The sequence below is a fragment of the Carettochelys insculpta genome, chromosome 7 (assembly GCF_033958435.1).
Source record: "Carettochelys insculpta isolate YL-2023 chromosome 7, ASM3395843v1, whole genome shotgun sequence".
NCBI classification, from domain to species: Eukaryota; Metazoa; Chordata; order Testudines; family Carettochelyidae; genus Carettochelys; species Carettochelys insculpta.
In genome coordinates, this window is record NC_134143.1 from 2266294 (window position 1) to 2284092 (window position 17799).

The 17799-nt window shown below is 51.3% G+C and overlaps 2 non-coding genes across 2 annotated transcripts; both read left to right on the top strand.

The window, feature by feature from the left end:
* The first annotated feature begins 9313 nt into the window (after positions 1-9313).
* On the top strand, positions 9314-9385 carry TRNAP-UGG (transfer RNA proline (anticodon UGG)). Its single transcript has one exon. It is a non-coding gene; the product is annotated as a tRNA-Pro (tRNA).
* Positions 9386-14262: 4877 nt separating this feature from the next.
* TRNAS-GCU (transfer RNA serine (anticodon GCU)) lies at positions 14263-14344 on the top strand. Its single transcript has one exon. It is a non-coding gene; the product is annotated as a tRNA-Ser (tRNA).
* The last annotated feature ends 3455 nt before the right edge of the window (positions 14345-17799 follow it).

Here is a 17799-nt window from a genome sequence, read left to right on the forward strand (position 1 = left end):
AATTCAGAATCATCTAGATAAATTAGAGAAATGGTCTGAAGTAAACAGGATGAAGTTTAATAAAGATAAATGTAAGGTGCTGCACTTAGGAAGGAATAATCTGTTTCACACATACAGAATGGGAAAAGACTGTCGAGGAAGGAGTACAGCAGAAAGGGACCTAGGGGTTCTAGTAGATCACAAGTTAAATATGAGTCAACAGTGTGATGCTGTTGCAAAACAAGCAAACATGATTCTGGGATGCATTAGCAGGTGTGTTGTGAACAAGACACGAGAAATCATTCTACCGCTCTACGCTGCGCTGGTTAGACCTCAGCTGGAATATTGTGTCCAGTTCTGGGCACCCCAATTCAAGAAAGATGTGGAGAAATTAGAGAAGGTCCAGAGAAGAGCAACTAGAATTATAAAAGGTCTGGAGAACATGACTTATGAAGAAAGGCTGAAAGAATTGGGCTTGTTTAGCTTGGACAAAAGAAGATTGAGGGGGGACATGATAGCGGTTTTCAGATATCTTAAAGGGTGTCATAAGGAGGAGGGAGAAAACTTGTTCTTCTTGGCCTCTGAGGAGAGAACAAGAGGCAATGGACTTAAACTGCAGCAAGGGAAGTTTAGGTTGGACATTAGGAAAAAGTTCCTAACTGTCAGGGTGGTCAAACACTGGAATAAGTTGCCAAGGGAGGTTGTGGAATCTCCCTCGCTGGAGATATTTAAGAACAGATTAGATAGATGTCTATCAGGGATGGTGTAGATAGTGGTCGGTGCTGCCGTCGGAGCAGGGGACTGGACTCGATGGCCTCTCGAGGCCCCTTCCGGTCCTAGTGTTCTATGATTCTATGAAAAGCTCTGCAAAGACATAGGCCAAGTCATCCCTCCAACCCACCCCATATGCTGTGGCCTGAAGCAGCTCCCGTCATTTCCTCCCACACAAATTACAAAAATTGCTGCTGGGCACATTCTGATGGGAACCCTGACAGAAATCTGGGGTGGGCGTGTGACCCTGCAGGCTGCGGTCTGCTGGATTGCTCGTGAGCTTGCTCAAACCTGAGTAATTTTACCATGTGTCCTGCATGCAGCAAATGGAAATAAGGTCATGCAAGGGAAAGTGCTGCCTTGCATTGTGTAAGAGACCCCTTGTGGAGAACTCGACCTTGCATCTTCTAACAGTGTAGGAACCTCTCCAGCTCTAGCAGGGCTGGGTACAGGCACCTTACTGATTCTCACTACCTCGACAATTGCACATCTACATCCTTAGCTGTGCAGAGTTTTGCACTCCACTTTGGTGCCAAAATTAACAAGACATAGAACTCTACAGGAAAATCCTGACCTCCAAGCACACGCTCTTCCAGTCTTTCACACACTTTCTCCATCCTGTACACATACCACAACTGAGAGCTGTAGAATGTGGATCATGATTGCAGTGGCTCCTCACTCAAGGCACAGTGCCCATATCCTGCCAGAGAACTCCCCATGCAGAGATGGGCCAGGGATGGCTCAGTCCCAGTCCAGCCAGTCTTGGCACAGGGAAGAGCCATGGCAGAGCTGTTAATTCTACCTCTCCTAGGGCTGGACATACCCCACTTCAAGAACATCCCCAGTTCAACTCAAGGGGTCCTTTGTAAATTGGAATCCAAAGGAGAATCAATGTCACATTTCCATTTTCCCCAATCCACCCAGATCCTGCAAAACCAAGAATTGCCTCAGCACGGCTCTCAGGTGTGTTCACCTGTCACAGCCCACTGGAAGCCTCTCACCATCAGTGGCTAGTCAAAGTGCAGCTGCCTCTGCATCTCTGTGGCTTGCTGCCCTTCTTGAGAGATTGCAGCTCACACTATTGTTTTCTTTTCACAAGTGTTTTCTAGAAGCTGAGTGCTTGCGGGGCCATCCAGGAGAAATTCAAATGCAGCTCAGCTGATTAGCAGCGCACCCGCAGCTGGCAGGGTGTGTTTTTACTGGTGGTGCCCACACACACATGCCCTGGTGTACGTACAATTTATTCTGCACATGGAAAGATGAAATTAAAAGGAACACTGCTCTCAGACCCTTGTATACCTGTGGGAGGGTGGGTCATTTCTTAGAGGGCTCATTCCCTCCCCCACATACTGCTGTCTCTGCTGATGGTATCTCACCTGCAGGCTGCTCTCAACATGGTCACCAAGTGCCAGGCCTTCGGGCATGGTGGAGATGGGATCCTGAGTGTCGCTGTCCTTCCTGGCTGGGTGCAGACAGACATGGGGAGTTCCGGCTCCATCCAGGTAGGTGCCTCGCTGGGAGAGGCCAGTGGTAGCCAAGTGTTAGGAGCAGATGTTCACTGTTGGGGGGTAATGGCTGTGCTGGAACCCGTCCTGCCCTCCACCTCCGCCCTGCAGGGAGGGATCGTGTCCCACTCAGATGCCCTCAGGGATTCCGTGCTGTGCCCTGGGCTTCCAACCTCCTGCTGCCGCTTGCTTGGTTCCTCAACCTGCTGGCATCCCAGAGTGAAGGTGAGCAGAGCTGCTGCTGCTGCTGCTGCTGCTGTGGGGTTTTTATGGGCAGCAGCTCACAGGTACTTGCATGCAGTCATGTCTGTGCTCTCCACCCAGTATCTGCATGTACCCCAAAGCCCAACTCCTAGCCTGGACCCTGGACAACTTCTACAGCCCACTCTCCAGCTGAGAGCTAAAACCCGCTCCAGCTCCCCAGCTCACAGCCTGGACCCCCATCCTCACACCCACCCCCCAGTCCTGAGCACCTTCCACACCTGCAGCCGAAGTCCCTAATTTCCAGCATTTCCCAAAAGCCCAAACTCCCAGGCAGAGCCCTCACACTGCTGCACCCCAACCCTCTGTCCCAGCCCAGAGCCCCTCCCCCACTCACACCCCTTGGCCCCACTCCCACAGCGTGAATTGTGTTATGTGGACCAGGGTGAAGGTCATGCATCACAACACAGCTGTGTTTTGCACACCCCTCTGCCTTGGGGGACACAAGAAAATTCATGCCACTCAGGGGAGGGACAGTTCAAGGGAACTCCAGCTGGGCCAAGGGCTCAACTTGGTCCTGTCTCTGGGCCCCTGGGGTCCTGGGATGCTCCCAAAGCCAGCTCCCCGACCTCACTCTGCTTCCCCCCACCCACAGGCCCCAGTGACGGCGGAGGCGAGTGTCAGAGGAATGCTGCACGTGCTCTCCACGCTCTGCGAGAAGGACAATGGAGGCTTTGTGAATTGGGAAGGGAAAGTTCTTCCCTGGTGAGATGTTCCCAGCCCTGCGCCAAGAGCCCTGGGCCAGGCTTTTCCAGTGACCGTGCTGTTAGCTGTGCCTCTGGCCTCAATAAACCCACTGAGCTCACGCAGGGGCCCTGACTGAGCCTGGCCTGGTCCCTCCTGTCCTGGAAGCCACCGGCTGCACCTGGGTGGAGCTGCCATGTGATGACTGGTTCCTCCCTCCTCAGCCAAAGCCCAGAGCTGGTTTGTGAGGCAGGAGCTTTGGGTGTCCAGCTGGGAGAGGGTGGCTGAGAGTGAGGAAAACACCCAGGACCTCACTGCTGCAGGGAAGAGGCCCAGGGAGAGCTCACAGGCAATGACACCCCTTCTCCCGCACTTGTGCAGTATATTGAATTAGCCACCCTGAGTTATCTTGGCCAAAGCTACCTAACCTGGGCCAAGAAGCCCCTGCCCCCGAGGCAGCGCAGGGGGCACTGGGAGGTGGAAGCCAGGAGCCTCTGGATACACTGGGTGTCTCTCTTCATCAGTCTGTCATACAGGAGGATTCTCTGGGCACAGCTGAGAAAGCCAAACCAGGGCAAATTGCTAACACAATGTGTCCCGGTGTGGGCTAGGGTGTGCCCCAACTGGGGTGGAGCAGGCCACAAGACCTCCCCAACTCTCAGCCCTGCCTCGTTCTGGGCAGGCAGCAGTCCCCATAAGGCCCAGTCCTCCTTATCTGGGCTGCAGGTGGGCAGCATATAGGCCCTGGCCCTGCGGCAGGATTGGCCACATCCCACTTAGGCAGTCAAGATGTAAGCCCCAGCCCTAGGTCAGGGCAGGGCCACAGTTGATTAGTCAGGCTGAACCCCTACAGCAGGGCACGGCACACACAGTCTGTGTAGCAGCCCTGGATCTGGGGCAGTGCTGGGCCGCCTTTAATCAGGCTCAGCACCTTGTTTGCAGCTTGTGTGCAGCCACGGCTAACCTGCCTTTGCTTTGAAGTAGCCCAGGCACTTTGAAGTACCGGCAGGTTAGTCACTGTGAGAGACAAGCTGGCACTTCCAAGTTTGTTGCTTCAAAGTTGCGCGGGGGGGGGGCGCGGGAATCGAGAATTAGCTTAAAGAAGTGCTGCTTTTGCATCACAGCACTTCCTTAGTAATCTCACAACACCCTATTTCCCATGCTCCCTTCCAAGATGGGAGCCAGTGCAAACACAGCCTGAGACAGCCGGGCAGGTTACTGAACTAATTAGAAATAGTGGATGGCTTTTTTCGAGGTCTTTAAGCCTCATTCTACTAGGAATAGTGCCTATTCCAAAAGAGAGAATAGGGGCTGTATGGACAGGTAACTGGGGCTCTTTCAAAGAATAGTTTATTCCGAAATAATGCTGCTGTATCGCCATAGCGCCAGTGTGCTTCAAGGGCTCTAATCTGAGCTAGGCTCTCTGGTGTGGGGACGTGCTGTTTTCCAATAGGTTTTGTTTATTCTGGGCCTTCCTTGGTGCGTGAAGGCGTTATTATCAAATGGCTTATTTGGGAGGAATAATTCTGAAATTAGCTATTCTGAAATAACTCTGTAGTGCAGACAAACCTGGAAAACCTCTGCCCTGGGGAATAACAGCGGTGGTGAACTGGCAATGTGTAAAGACAAATTCCTGATTACAACCAGTCACAGTGTGGGATTATTTAGGGTGTGTCGACACTACAGAGTTTATATATATATATATATATATATATATACACATATGAGTATACACATGTCACAGAAGTGGAAGGGACCTCAGGAGGTCATTGAGTCCAGTCCTCTGCCCTCCTGGCCGGACCTAACACCTTCCCTGACAGGCATTATTTTTTTTTATCTCTATATAGGGCTTGTCTACACTGCCTCTACCTCCCCACTTGGAAGGGAGCATGTTACGTAGGGTGTAAGGAGATTATTAATGAAGTGCTGTGCTGCACAGGCAGCACTTCGTTAAGCTAATTCCCCCCCACCAGCAACTCTTCAGTGTCGGCTGGTGTGTAGCTGTGGCTCACCTGCCCGTACTTTGCACTGCCTGGGGTACTCCAAAGTCCCTTGAGTCCTCAAAGTTTGGAGGAGTTTCACACTTTGGAGTTGCCGGGGGCGGGGGAGAATTAGCTGAATGAAGTGCTGCGTATGCAGCACAGCACTTCATTGATGACGTCCTCACGCCCTGCTTACCAGCCTCCCTTTGAAGGAGGGCAGTGGTGTAGACAGACCCATTTGCCCCAGACTCCTAAATGGCTCCCCTCAAGAACTGAGCTCACCCCCCCGGGTTTAACAGGCCAATGCTCAAAGCACTGAGCTCGCCGGCCTGCAGAGCAGGACCTCCCAAGGGGCCTTTTTGGAAATGAGCAACAGGCAGCTGCAGGGCCCCTGGGCCCTGAATGAGATTTCCTCCCCTCCCCCACCAGCCTGGCCTCCCCTTTCAGACTCTCTCACCCATCCCCCACTGCTCTCAGCCCAGCTGAGGGTTCCCGCAGCCCCGGCTGCCCCTTGCCAGCTGTCCTGGGCCCTGCAGTGGGTCCCCTCAGATCCTGACTCTCCCACCCCTCCCCACTGCCCTGAGCCCCTTGTCCCCTCAGACCCTGCCGACACCCCCCCACTGCCCTTTTCCCCTCCTCCCTCAGCCACAAGCCCTGCCCAGGTTCCCCTTCACACCTGCCACCCATCCCCCCTGGCACCTGGCCTCCCCCTCCCTCTACACTGTTTGTCACCCACTGAGGTCTTGGGCCCTGCCACAGGCTGTGTCAGAGCAGAGACAGCCCGTGGGTGCAGCCCCTGCCTGGGGGGATCCTGCGGCTGTGTCTTCATGTGCCGCTTCTTCCAGAAGTGGCATAATAATGAGCTGTCCAGGAGATGGGAATGAGGCATGGATGGAAATGTTCTGTACCTCATTAGCACATGGGCGCATGATTGGGAGCCCAGAAGAAGCTCTTCCAAACTCCAAAACACACGTTCAGATGCACGGCCCATGGGGATCTTACAGAAGGAAACGCTCCTTCCAGAAGCCCCTTCTGCCTCAGTTTTTCTTTCCTTTTTTATTCTTTAATTTTTAGTCACTTCATTTTTTAATTCCTCATGAGGCCATTCAGTATTTTCACATTATTGGTGCTGTAGGGTGTGAGAAGAGTTTGTAATGGTCTCATAAGAGCAGTCCGACCCCTCTGTGAACCCTTCCAGGAATCCTATACAGAAGCATGCTGCCAATACTTCAAGGCTACACGCTGCAAAACAACTCATCCTGACCCACAGCATCTGCGAAACAAGGCTTGCTTGCCAAGACTTCAAGGCTACACTGGCAGTCGGCCACAAGAGGTAGTGATAAGGAATGCATCGGCAATTTTAGGCAATCTTATGTTTATGAGTTCAGCCTTATCAGCTAGAGTTAGGAGGCCTGTTACAGAGCCTCTCCCCGAGCGAAGCTCTGGCGCTTTGGGTCTTTCCCCATGGGTGACTGCGGCGTCTCCAGGGCTCCCGCCGCGGGTGTCACACGCTTTCAATAAACCAAATATAGCACTCGCCTTCTGGGTGCAGCCTCGTTTCTGGGGAACCTGAGCCTGGTTGTTTACAGATGCATGTGGGGACAAAATTCTTTGCGACAAGATTCTAACGTTTAATCTCCTCCTCATAATGCCATACGAAAGCTAATTATTTTCCCCAGGTCAGACTGGGGGAGCTCTCAGGGGTGGCCGAGCTCGTTGGAGCATCACAAAACAAGTAGTTCTGTAGCACCTTAAAGACGAACACATTACTGTATGAGGGAAAGAGCTAATTGGTAGTTTCATTCACGGTCACGGTTAGATTATTGCTTTGGTAAGGGGGCTGATAATAGGAAGATGGGTCCTCGAACCCAAAGGCGTGTGGCCACCACCAGAAGAACTGTGGTACAGGCAGCAGAGCCAAGGGATGGTAGGGAAGCTGGAACATGCATGGAACGAACTGTGATCTTCCCTTTCCTTTCAGAGATGGGGGTTCATGATCTCCTCATGCCACAGTGCCTGGCTGTGTGTTTTCTTTTAATCATTCTCAGTTCTCCATATTTCCTTCCACGCATTGCTGGTTAGCAAACTTTCTCCGCTATCAATCTCTGTGCCTATATATGCTGTATGGTACTTCTATCTTTCCCAGATCCCATGTGCTTGTCTGCTAGATGTTCTTTGAGCAGTGATCTCAGTCTCTCCATCAGTATCATCATCAGCACCTTGCCTAGATGACTCATTAGTGCAATCCTTCTGTGCACTTCCTATCTTCTGGACTGTCACTAGCACTGACCTTGTCCATTCCTTAGTGGCCTTTCTTTCTTTCCTTGTGATGCTACAGAGTTGGTGTATTTCCTGAATCACACTGAATCATACTTTCTCTGCTGTATTTGGTCATCTCTCCCATGAGCTTATCATTTCCAGGGCTTTTGTTTTTCTTTAGTCGTCTCACTGCTCTTTCTGCTTCCTCCTTCTAAATACCAGATGAAGCTCTGCTATCTGCACACACCTGACTCCTGCGAGCCCCAACTCCTGGACCTGCCCAGCTTTGATGGTGTTTGGATCTTGTAATGCATGGGAGCAAGCTGAGCTTGTTCTGGGTGGAGTCACATGGACCAGGCAGGTAAAGAGTGGTGAAGGACTGAATCCAGCCGCACGAGCACCCTGAGCTCGTGAATCTCACTCCAACCAGGAGGGAGTGTGGGGAAGTCCTTGGCAAGGTGAAGTCAAGTGCAGCTGGTGTGTGGGTGTAGACAGACATGAACCCCCCCTTTTAGCCTTTTTTTTTCCTCTTCCCCCCACTGGGAGAGAGAGAGAGAAATAAGCAGGGGAGACAGGAGGCCTTTGATGTCCTGGGAACACAGGTGTGCTGTCTCGCCCAGCCTCTCTACTATACACAAAAACCAGACAGTGGATGGGCTAGCTAATGGCCGCCCTTCTGGCTGATCTCAGTAATTGACAAGCCTTGATCACTTCCCCCGCCTTGATCACTTCGCCAGGAAGATTGGGGAACCCTGCCCATCACCTCCAAAGGTGCCCAATTGTCCACAATTCACAGGTGCAAATGGAGCCTTGCACCTTCCCTGGGAAACCTGGAGTTCAAAACATTCCTCCCAATTGGCCACTTAAGACCAGGAAGAAGCGTACGTGACAAAAGCAGTATAAAGGGGCTTGGCAGACCACCCCCTCTTTTGAGTTTCAATCACCTACACCTGCTGGCCAGGTCTGGAATTAACTCCCGAGACTGGGGACGCCTGGTTCGTATCTACTTCTTCCCGAGGGATTGAGAGAATCTGGGTCACACTGGATCTAGGAGGCAGGGGTAAGAATTGCACCTGTATTAAACTTCTTTCCTATAGGAATTGAGGGAAAGACTCTGATTCCACCAGGTCTAAGAGGCAGGGGTAAAAATCACACCTGCAACTTGCCTTTCTTGTGTACACATTAATTGTATTAGTTTAAGCTAGCTAGTTTGTCTAAAACTTTTCTTAAGTTAAATTGTGTTTTTCCCCTTTAAGAACCATGAGTACTGACTTGTACTTTAATCATTTGTCTTAGTTAAATTGCTTCTATCTTCGTATAAATAAAAAGTAACTGTTAAAGCCTCTCTAAGTGTAATTTTCCTCTTGCTGCTGTGCTCGAACTAAGCACAAACCAAAGAACCCAGCCTGCCCTGGCTGCTTAGCGTAGCTGCTGGTGTAGCATCACCCCCCACCCCGCTTTTGCCTCACCAGACCTTTAGCTGGCATCTGGGCATCGGCTCACAGTGGGGCTGTTTGGTTTTACTTTTGTCTAAAATTGTGAGAAGTGACATTCGCTTTTTGTCAGAAGCCGGGTTTGTTTCACAAGGCCAAGTGTTGCTCAGGGAGCAAGAAGTCTTGAGTTGAAATTCCTGATGCTCCCCCCAAAGAATGCGTTTGTTGCTCTCCCTGACTTTGCATTGCCTACGTTTTTCTTACACACAGTGTGGTTTGTGATCTGTCCTGAGTGTGTCGTTGGTTTCGTGCTTGAAAGCTGTGAGGAGAGCTTGGAAATGACCTTGGAAAGGTGAAGTTAGGTGTAGTATTTATCAGAGCACTGGGGGTTTATTGAAACCTGATTCTGTGGAAAGCCCAGGGCTTTCTTTTCAAGCAGGGCTTGTTGGTCTAGGGGTATGATTCTCCCTTTGGGTGGGAGAGGTCCTGGGTTCAAATCCCAGACAAGCCCTTGTTCAACCATTGTCTTACGGCTGATCCAGAAAGTTCAGGGACTCCTGTCCTCATATGTGATTTACCTCTCTTCATTTGCTCAGTGTAATAGAACAGCCACTTGCTACGGGATGGCTCAGCTCAAGCATCAGCTCCATCAAGATAAGGTCCTGCCAGTGATTCCACCTCTCCTGTTCACTGTGGTAGCCCCTCTTGCTGGTAGACACTGCAACTATCCAGCTTCTGACTGTCCCTTTTGTCTGGATGACTTGGCTGTTCTCCCTTTTGAGCTACAGTCCTTCATTTCTCTGTCACTCCCAGTCACCCAGACAATCCTCTCATTCCCTGCCACAAACCTGATCAATGCCCTCAGTGGAGTTGGTGGAACCCAGGTGCTCCCTCCCTCTGGTTGCAGCCCAGCAGGGACCCTACACTGAGCACTTCTGGGCTTTTTCCTCACACCTCTCCCTGCTCCTTCCCTGGACTGCTTCCTAGAACTCCCACTTCACTGCTCTGTACTGGCTATGAACCCTCAGCTGTACCAGTGTAAGGAATGTGCCAGCAGGAACTCAATGCTGGTGAAGGCTGGGAGGAATGTGTCTCCCAGAGATCATTTGCATGAGAGTGCAAAGGGGTGCATATGTGATACCTTGCAAACAAAGCCTGATGGGTAGCAAGGAAGCAATGAGAATTGTCTATTTTAAACACATTGTTGTAAAATCACAATTTATGCTCACACTCAGCATAAGAATTGTGAAATCTCACCAATGTTCCAAGTTGTTGATGGGGACAGGGCAGTCATCACAAGTGCACAAGATGTGGATTGCACAGGGCTCCCCTGCTTTAAAACATGGTAGAATGAAAGGTAGAGAAATACAGCTTGACTTAATTATCTGAGTGTCTGTGTATTATTATTTTGGGTCTGGTTTTACTACTTTTCCTCACCTGATAAAAATAATAGTGAAAACTAGTCTTTTAATTGTAGTTAAGATCACCAAAAGCTGCAATCATAGGACTGAGTCTCAGGGGAAATTTTCAGCAAATAGACGACTAGCAGTTAGTTATTAGCACCAGCAGTGGATCGGTGTGGCAGCTGAGAGGGAACAAACTGAATGCTGTACCAATGCAAGGGTGCTGTTGGTTCAGGTTCAGTGAGGGAATGCATCAGTTTGATGTGTGGAGTCTGCATAAAATACAAACTTGATGGGTCACTTTTCATCCTTTGTCATCTGAATGTTAAAATCAAGATGCTTGAGAGGCGCATCCTTGAAGCCCTTTTTGCTGATGACTGTGCATTTATGACACACAAGGAATCTGATCTCCAGCTCATTGTCAACAAGTTTGGCGATGCCCCTTGGCTCTTTGGTTTGAGCATCAGCCTAGGAGAGACTGCGGTACTGTTTCAACCAGCTCCAGGATCTGTTGCTCTTCCCCCACTTCAAACGTAATAGAGTTAGGAACAGCAGAGGCATTCAAGGACCTTGGTAGTGTGAAAGCTAATGATGGCTCTCTTCACAAACAAATCCATGCTAGAATCTGCAAGGCCAACTGGGCATTAAGACACCCTTTAAAAAGCTTTTCTGCAGAGCATCAGGCAGTCTTGGCACCTGCAGTTTTACAGCCCCTTCTACTTGGAGTTCTGTTGAAGCCTGGGATTGAACAAGGGACTTTTAGATCTTCAGTCTAATGCACTCCCTAGTGAGCTATTTCAGCAGCTCCTCTAGCTGTTCTGAGGCCATTTCTTCTCAGTTGGGGATGATTTGATCAGCCATCCCCAGCAAGAAATAAGTTATGGCAAGTGGCCATGCCTGCTTCGCTCAGCTTGACTCTCTTCATTGTCCTTTCCTACTTTATTGCCCACATTGACCCAATGGTCACAGGGGACTGCAGCACATTGATGGTGGGGAAGCAGCTGGGCTGTGACATGACACCCTGGAGGCAAAAGGAGCCGACTGCCTTTTGCTAACACATCCGAGTGGCATGAATTTTCTTTTGTGTATCGAGGTGAGGGGGGTGCAACACGAAGCTGACATGTGACTCCTCCCCTTCACCCTGGTGCACATAACACAATTCATGTGGTGGGAGTGCGGCCAAGGGGTCGGAGTGGGGGATGGGCTCCGGGCTGGGACAGAGGGTTGGGGTACAGAAGTGTGAGGGCTCTGGCTGGGAGTTTGGGCTTTAGGGAGGTGCTGGAAATTAGGGATTTGGGCTGCCGGAGGGGAGCTCTGGGTGTGGAAGATGCTCAGGACTGGGGGTGGATGTGAGGATGGGGGTCCAGGCTCTGAGCTGGGGTGCTAGAGTGGGTTTAGGCTCCGGGTTGGGAGTGGGGTGTAGAAGGGGTCCAGGGTCCCGGCTGGGAGTTGGGTTTTGGGTACATGAGGATACTGGGTGGAGATCACAGATATCACCCCCATGGAAGTACCTGCGAGCTGGTGCGCATGACAACCAGCTCCCCCTCTCTGGCTCCTCACAGCAGCAGCTCTGCTCACTTTCACTCTGGGATGCCAGCAGCTTGAGGAACCAAGCAAGCGGCAGCAGGAGGTTGGAACCCAGGGCACAGCACTGAATCCCTGAGGGCATCTGAGTGGGACACGATCCCTCCGAGGAGGGCAGGATGGGTTCCAGCATAACCGTTACCCGTCTTTGAATATCGGCCACAACATGTGGCTACCACTCGCCTCTCCCAGCGAGATCGCTAACTGGTCAGAGCCGGAATTCACCATGTGTGTCTGCACAGCACCAGGGTGGACAGCGACACTCAGGATCCCGTCTCCGCCATACCCCAAGGCCTGGCACTTGGTGAGCATGTTCAGAGCAGCCTGTGGGCGAGATGCCATGAGCAGAGACAGCAGAGTGTGGGGGAGGGAATGAACCCTGTAGGAAATGACTTGCCCTTCCGAGGGGAGGGACGGGAAAGGCTGACAAGGAAGTGAGGCGGCATTAATTTTAATTTTGTCTTTCCATGTGCAGAAAAAATGTTATGTCCACTGACACATGTGTGGACGGGCACAGCCAATAAAAACACATGCTGCCAGCTGTGGGTGCTCTGCTTATCAGCTGGGCACCATTTGAATTTCTCCTGGATGGCCACTCCAGCACTCAGCTTATGGGAAACACTCATCAGAACAAAACACTCCTGTGGGCTGCACTCTCTCATGCTCTCAATGATGACAGCAACCACAGAGATACGGGTATAGCTGCCCTTTGATAAGCCACTGATGCTGAGGCCTCCAGTGAGCTGTGACAGGTGAGCACACCTGAGAGCCGTGCTGAGGCTGCTCTCGGTTATGCAGGGTCTGGTTGGTTAGGGAAAAGTGGAAATGTGACACTGATGCGCCTTTTGGTTTTCCCATAACTTTTCCAGATGCAATGAGGATCTGGCCCCCCTTCAGTTGAACTGGGGATGGTCTCTAAATGGGGTATGCCCACCCTTAGAAAGGGGTAGAATTAACAGCTCCTCAGTGACCCTTCCCTGAGCTAACACTGGCTCGACTGGCGCTGAGCTGCACCCGGCCCATCACTGCATGGGGATTTCTCTGGCGGGAGACAGGCAGAACAGAAAGTTCCTCACCGGATGGGAACTCTGATCTAAAGCTGTGAGCTTCCATGGCTGTAAGTGGTGTTGTACGCAGGGGAGGGAGAAAATGGCAGTGGGTGAAATAAGACTATCATACTTGCCCTTTATAAAGCTATGGTATCCCCACGTCTTGAGTACTGTGTGCAGATGTGGTCTCCTCACCTCAGAAAAGATATATTGGCATTAGAAAAGGTTCAGAAAAGGGCAACTAAAATGATTAAGGGTTTGGAAGGGGTCCCACATGAGGAGAGGCGACAGAGACTGGGAGTTTTCAGTCTAGAAAAGAGGAGACTGAGGGGCGATATGATAGAGGTAGATGCAATCATGAATGGAGTGGAGAAAGTGGATACAGAAAAGTTATTTACTTGTTCCCATAATATAAGAAGTAGAGGACATCAAATGAAATTCATGGGTAGCAGGTTCAAAACTAATAAAAGAAAGTTGTTCTTCACACAGGGCACAGTCAACCTGTGGACTCCTTTCCAGAGGAGGCTGTGAAGGCCAGGACTCGAACAGAGTTTAGAAAAGAGCTCGATAAATATTTGGAGGTGAGGTCCATAGATGGCTATTAGCAAGGGGTAAGGGATGGTGTTTGGCCTTTTGTTGAAGGCGGGAGATGGATGGCAGGAGACAAATCGCTTGACCGTTGTCTTCAGTTCACCTCCTCTGGGGCACCCGGCACTGGCTACTGTCAGCAGACAGGATACTGGGCTAGATGGACCTTTGCTCTGACCCAGTATGGCCGTTCTTATGTTCACCTTATAGACTGGGTAAGGGCAGCTATGTTCTTATGTTATTTCTTAACAGCCTTTCTCTGGACACTGCTGAGCAGGGACCCCAGGGGCTCCAGGGTGGGACAGCCACATGGACGCCTGCCTCAGGCCCTGTAGCTGGTGCTCCAGACTGATCTATTGCTCTCAGTGTCAGAGAGAGGGGAGTGTGACATTCAACCCCACAGGCAAGTGTCTGCCCCTTTCCCAGCTGTACACAGCCCAGCTCATCCCAGCTGCTGGGAGAGACCAGAGCCCCTGAGCCAGACTTAGGGACAGGCCCTTCTCTCAGAGGTAGCTGCCCATGTCAGTGGCTGCAGCTGAGCCGGGGCTGCCCCCAACCTTGTCCCCATGTCTGGCTGGGGTGCTGCACCCCGGCTGTGTTTGGGGCCCTGCTCACCCCAGGAAGCCACACTGCAGGGAACAGGAGTGAGAGTAGCACTGCCGGGCCAAATCTGCCCATCCTGTGTCCCTGGCCAACCAGTGAGTTGCAGAAAGGTTCCTGGCAGGGTTGACTTTGGGACATATGAAAAACTTACAACCAGAGAAGATGAGGTGGCCGAGTGGTTAAGGCGATGGACTGCTAATCCATTGTGCTCTGCACGCATGGGTTCAAATCCCATCCTCATCGCATCTTTCTTTGTTGATTTCCAGCCCTATTGTGGGATGCTACTTCCACCACAGCTGAGCCTGCTGCCTCCAAGCACAGGACACCTCTGTGAGGCTGAGATGAGCTCTGGCTGCCAGAGGTGGGGGTAACATGATTTCATTTGCCCTGAAAGTGCCAAGCCTGACTCCAGTGTCAGCTCCACTCACCTCTGCCCCCTGCAGTGCTGCTGTCTGGAGCTAAGCAGGGCCCCAAACACAGCCAGGGGTGTAGTTCCCTGGCAAGGAAGTGGCAGCCCTGACTCAGCTGAGGTCAGGCACAGGTGCAGCTGCCTCTGAGTGAAGGGCTGGTTCCCCAAGGCTTGATGCAGTGCTCTGGTCTCTCCCAGCTCCTTGGCTGGGCAGTGCACATCTGGGAACAGAGCAGATACTTACCAAGGGGGAAGGAATGTTTCTCTGCCCCTGACAGAAATAGATCCAGCCACAGGGCCTGGGGCAGGTCTCCATTCAACTGTCTCACCCTGAGCAAGCCCTGAATTCTTCTGTGATTCTCAGCAGCTGGGGAGAAGCCTCTTTGGGACATATTTCCTGCTCCACAGCTGAAAGGAGCACACAGGAGCTGCTGAGTTCAGTTCCCAGGGGTACCGGGCTGCTACCTTCTGCAGCACCCTGGGCTGTTTTCATGGGCTAAACTCCCTTCCAGCACTGACGTGAGTGAGACGCTGACAGGGCCACTTCCCAGCCCCAGCGCAGGGCACTCAGCCACCAGCACATCCAGGTGCTGCTCTCAGAGCTGGGACAGCTGGGTTTGGCTTGTGCTGCAGGGCTGTAAAATGCCAGGGGAGTCACTTTCCTTGAGTGCTCCTTCCTGCCCCATCTCCCCTACCCACTCCCAGCCATCGCTGCCAACCCTTGTTGCTACTTGCGCCAACTGGCCAGAGGGGAACATTTCTCTGAAGCCCCCAGAGCTCATTTTTCTTTTCTTTGCTTTTCCAGTTACCAGTCTGGAAAGAAGTCATGGAGATGCAAAGATTGGCAAGCTCGGTGGTGATTGGGTGGGAATATCTGGCTGAGGGAGGCCACAACAGCCTTGGTTGGGAGTTCACAGAGGCTCTGGCCACACTAGCCTCTTGTTTGAGAGGGGCTGTGGTAATGAGCCACGTCCCCAGATGCTTATGAGGCACTGCCATGAATGTGCAGCACCTCATTAACAGAATGGCAGCCACTCTTGCTTTTAAAGTGCTGCTTTCAGAATAAACGCTGTGAGTGTAATAGGGGACCCTTCGAAACACTCCCCTGGATTTCAAAAGCCCCTTCTTCCCAAACAGCATCTGGTACAGTAGAGGAAACTTGAACTCATAACGTTTCTTTGCAATATTGGCCCCAAGCCATTGCACTACTGAAACACGAGCAGCTCACCGCTTTGTACACCTCAGAGCTCAGCTCAATCACTGCCAAGGCTGGATCAACAGCTCAGAGGCCCTCACCACTGCATGGCTTTTTTGGGGGTGGCAGCCAAAAAGGAAGAGGAAAGACACTGACCACCTATGGTTAGACTGCAGGTGTGTCTCAAAATAACTGGCGCAATTTGTGCCTTGCCAATTGCATGGTTCATCTGGAAATACCTTATTTGAAATGTGGGCCAATTGCAAAGGTTCCATTCGCCCTCTCTGCAGGAGGGGGAGCAGAACCAGAATAAAGCACTCAAATGTCTGTACCTCTGTGTCCCTAAATAGCAGCTGCAGTCTAACCATCCCAAGGAAGCAAGCTGCAGGATCATCAAAAGTGCCAGATAGAGAAGTTACTGCCACTGACTGCAAACTCAGCAGCATCTGATTGATTGATGGGTGTCCTTCAGCAGGTTCTTTTTGCAGTGATTGATGATGCTCCAAGCAGATGAGAGAGAGGTGCCCCACACATGCTGGTAATCTGTCTCCCTAAGTGGCTGTAGCTCTGTAAGTGGGAGAAGCCAGAGAAGCAGGGGATGAGCTGTAATATGTGCATCGAGAAACAAAGTTTAATCAAACCCCATTTGTAAAACCACTGTGAGCTGGGGAAGGGACAGAAGCTGGAGGAAACAGTGTTTGTCCTGCAGGATGGTGAAGATGAAGGAATCCAAGGGGCACTCTTTGTGTGGTGGTATGGTTCAGTGGTAGACTGTGTAAAGACAGTTTAAGAGATTTTTTGTTCAAATCTAAAGACCTCCCTTTCCCATCACATTCTGGATTTCTATTCTACGTGTATTTCTCATATGGACATGAACCCTCAACATTTGCTACTGCCAATGCATATAACCCTAGCAAACCCTTCCCTCAGCTGACAAGAGAGAGTGATATGAAAAAAGAGGTGCTCACTGAGAGTCTATAAAATGTATCACATTCAGCCACATCTATCTGTGCACTTTTAAATGTGTGTGAATTCAGAGCCAGGGTTATTGTACCCTCCCTCACCCAGATATTCCTCTACAATCACCACCAGCCTTTCCAGTCTCTGCTTCTCCGTTAGTTCTCTCCAGGCTGGTTACTTTAAGAGAATAATGAATCTGTCTAGTCTCTCTGGAATTTGAAGAAAGAAGAGCAGGGATTGATGTCTGGGGGAGGACAGCAGCAGAGATGGGGCAGGAAGCAGTGTCCTGAGTGACAAAACCGTTCGAGGGTGGCAAGCACTGCAAGGTGCCAGCCGAAAAAGAGTTATAGGAGCTGAGAAAAAAACAAAATGACAGGTCCTATGGTGTAATGGGCAGTATTCAGAACTTTGAATCCTGTGATCTGAGTTCAAATCTCAGTGGGACTTTCTGGTTGTTTACTGTAAACCTCTTCCCTATCTGTAAATCAAGGGGGATTCTTTATGCATGTGAGTGAGGACTTCTTCCTCCTGGTTGATGAATAAGGCCCCCTGGTGCTGGGTCTCTTGTTGGGGTGGTTCACTAATATACCTGCAATAAGTTGGGCCTCTGGAACACAGCAGCCCTTTTGGGAATTCAGGAGGACCTGTAGCAGGTGCTGCAAATAGATGGATTGCTGTCAAGGCCAGAGAGAGGGGAGTGCCACATTCATTTCCCCAGGGCAAATGTCTGCCCCTTTCCCAGCTCTGCACAGCCCAGCCCAGCACAGCAGCTGGGAGAAACCAGAGCCCCTGAGTCAGCTTTGGGGAAAGGACCTTCCCTCCCAGGCAGGTTCCCATGCCCCTGTCTGCAGCTGAGTCACAGCTGTCCTTTCCCCTCTGCCTGGCTGAGGCATCACATTCCCCAGGTGCGTTTGGGGCCCTGCTTAGCAGGGGGGAGTGTGGCACTTTTGAGCTGACATCAGATATATGTTGGGTCCTGCCATGGAAAATTAAAGCATCCCCCTCCAGCCTCATGCAGTTACCTTGTGCTTGGAGTCTGCCCAGCAGAGGAGCTGGAACCCAGCAGGGTCGGGGATGGGGTGTGCACAAAGCAGGAGACGCACAAGAGACTTCAGTAGGAAAGGAAGCAGGGAG